A 3,488-nucleotide genomic window follows, 5' to 3' on the forward strand; every position below is an offset into this window, starting at 1 on the left:
CCCCCCCCCTATCAGTCGTACATCGCATCGATCGAACAAACGGGCGTTTAATTTATTTCGCATACAACGAATACATAACGCCGGTATTTACGTATACCACGCGAATCGGTGTTAGAGGATCTCCGTAGTAAATCGTCGATCGAGAGATCTTGCGAGGAAAAACATCTCCGGCCCCATCGCTTTTGAATCGTAAGCACTGTATACACGGTTCACGTGGTATTCGAATAAACTGACGAGGCATGTTTTTGGCTTGCCTGTTACGCTGCGGCTTGACAGAGTGGTATATGCAATCGCTGAACTGCTTTTTTTGCTGACTTTTCAAATCGAATATTTTTTTATTAGCTATAGTACGATTTGAAAGAGGAAAAGATATCGAATCTTCAGTAATAAATGTGATAAACATTACTGAAACCTAAAATAATTTTTACTAGAAAATTCACTAGAAAATCTAAGAAAAAAGGGAATTAATAAATCTAAGAAACCAAGGATATTTGAGAAATTCTATTCCACATGTGTCGTGTTAGCAACATTCTATCAAAGTAGTATTTCTTCATTTGTGCAATCATTCGTAGTTATTTATAATGAAAGATAATTCGATTCGGCTTATCGCACGCTTTCCTCGAAATGCAAACTCGTCTACGCAACTCCCTTCGCTTAAAAAAAAAAAGAAACTTAATGGTAGTTTTAAGCGGTGGGTAAAGGTGAGATTAATCGGAACGTGACTAAAGCAAGGACCGATTTCTTTCCGCACGCGAGCTCGCTTGATTGGAAAAGTTTCGACTTTTACTTTATTGTTGGAGCGGGCGGTACACAAACATCAGCGTTTCTCTAACGTCTTCGACGTACGATTGTCCGTCAACACGCTTCCCTATTCCCAGGCTCTTTTTTATTGCCCTATAGCCGCGCGCGTTTTTAATGATATGGACTTTTTCACGGCGAGACCGCACGCTGGAAAGTAAGCGAAAGCGCGTATTACAAATGCGTTTATAAACATTCGGAATCACGCATGAATATTTAAAATCTCGCATAAGCGCACCGATTTCTATGTAAATTGAGTAGCAAACATACATTCCAGCATGAAGTAAAAAAAAAAGTAACGCGATGGCAATGTATGCATTAGTGAACAATGTTTATTCTGTTCTTCTATGCAAATAAACGATTCCAGATTCTCGCCCAATTATTGATTTTGTCTGACCTGCTTCAAATTACCTTTACCGTTATTGTCGCGCTTAGCATTATTCAACGAGGTAATTTCAATTTTTGCTCTGGTCTGATTAGTACGTCGTCTCTTACCTTATCGTATCTTTCTCTTGCGTACTATAGAATTAATCTTCTTTATAATATCTGTTTATACATCTATATAACATATGTATAGAAAATTATTTACGTTCTAGATTTCTAGATAAGGTGTGACACAATGTTAATGACAATGATCATTTAAATGCTTTATCATATAAAAAAAATTCAATTTAATCGTAATATATAGGACAATATTTACATTTCCAGTTTGTGGAGATAAGCAATCACAAATTAATTCACGTTGAAATTTTATATTTACAAATTTTTATTTTTTAAGTCGATTAAATTGTAAAATCTTATTTAAAGTTTGAATAAAATATAAAGTATTTTGCAGAATTTCGTCAATCGATATCATACTTTAACACATTCCTTATCCTTTATCGACACATAACTTTTACTCACAATAGCCATTCTGAAATTGCTTGTATTGTCGCTCCGAGTAGAAAGACTGTCATTAATCCCAACTCCGAGAAAATGCATAGGACGAGGTGCATCTAGTCTCATGAATATCGAATAATCTCAAATTACCCAGTAAGTACTTAATATCGGTCACGATGGTATTGTAATATCGCATGCACGCGCGCACGTTACACATCGAGATTTCCGAGAAACGAGATCTTGGGTGAAATGGCCAATGCCGTTTCATACGGACCAAGCACACGCGCATACGCGATCAGCCTTCAATTTCCAATTGTTCGAAATAAGTCGTCTATATGAACGGTGGAAACGGTTTCTGCCGCGCTGCAGTCGTGCAATTTGCGATAGAGAGCATTAAATTATTATTCCCAAGCACATATCGAATAGACACACACACACACACACACATACACATACACACACGATGGGATGGAAATTACGATTTTCACGTAGAATGCAAGAGGCAAGACGGAAGATCGGGCACTGGACTCTGGAGTCTTTTAAAGTCGTAATGCATATATCTCGCACAAACGAAGAAACGATTAAGGATAAAAATCTTTTCTACGTTTATACCGAACGACCGACCTCGAATGCTAAACTTATGACGAGTACCGATCTGGTTACGGGGAGAAATGCGAAACGGAAAAGGGTGGCTGCAGAAACCTCGACAAAGGAGGAAATAATGCGTTCCACCTCCGGCGAAGTCGATAAGCATCATTCGTGCCGGTGGATGGGAGTAATTGGATTGTCTTCCTTCATACATTTCACTTTTATTGCTGTTGAGTACAGCCAGCGGTACGGCCCGATTCAGCCTGACACTCGCGATTAGAGTTACGAGGAACTCCGACGAGAGATCCTTTATGCGCTCTCTGCAGAAGGATAATAGGAGGTGCATTAACCGCCGCATTTTGAGAACCGTTGCCATATTCCCAACGTCTAACCTTGTATTCTAGCATTTTTTTTCTTATTAAAATTATCGCATTTCGAGCAAAAAGTTATTTATCAAAGGTATGTAAAATAATATTACCATATCAAATAGTAAATAATAATTTTTATAACTAGTAAAGAATTTGTATGCACCAAAAATACATTATAATAAATAAAAATAATAAATACTGTAAATAAACTGTAAAATAAATAAATTAACGTTTCTCTAAAGAAAAGGAATAGAGAACAAAGAATAAGAATTTCAACCTATCAGAAGTCGTGTATTCTATATATTCGATTTCTGATAGGTTAAAATTCTTATTCTCTGTTCTCTGTTCCCTATTCCTTTTCATTGTGTTCATTGTGTTGATATCGATACCTATAATCGGACAAATAGCAAGGAATGCACCGAGAAAAAAGTCTGGTAATAGCTATACTAAATGCATTTTATATAACATATTGGTACAATATTTAAAAAATATTAAATATAATAATAGTATCAACCATTTAGTAATAATTACTAAATATTATTAATATTTATCAAAGTAAAATTAGCATTTAGTTGATTTCGATTACATTAACTGAACATTTACTTAAAACTATTTCACCAAAGCTTCAATAATTATTATCTTGATTGAACTATAAGGCTTTATTATTACCAGACTATTTCTTCTCAGTGTACATAATTTCTCTCTAAGAATCATTAACGTCTTATAAGTTAGCAGAACAAAATGAGCAGAATCAATTCTAACTAGTGAAATTATTTGTTGCTCATTTGTTGCTAAAAAGTTGCCAAAGAAAATAATTTGTTGCTCTATTAGTTTTTTTTAGATCGGAAGAGCACA

This window comes from Wasmannia auropunctata, unplaced genomic scaffold (assembly GCF_000956235.1).
Source record: "Wasmannia auropunctata unplaced genomic scaffold, wasmannia.A_1.0 LD336056.1, whole genome shotgun sequence".
Lineage (NCBI taxonomy): Eukaryota > Metazoa > Arthropoda > Insecta > Hymenoptera > Formicidae > Wasmannia > Wasmannia auropunctata.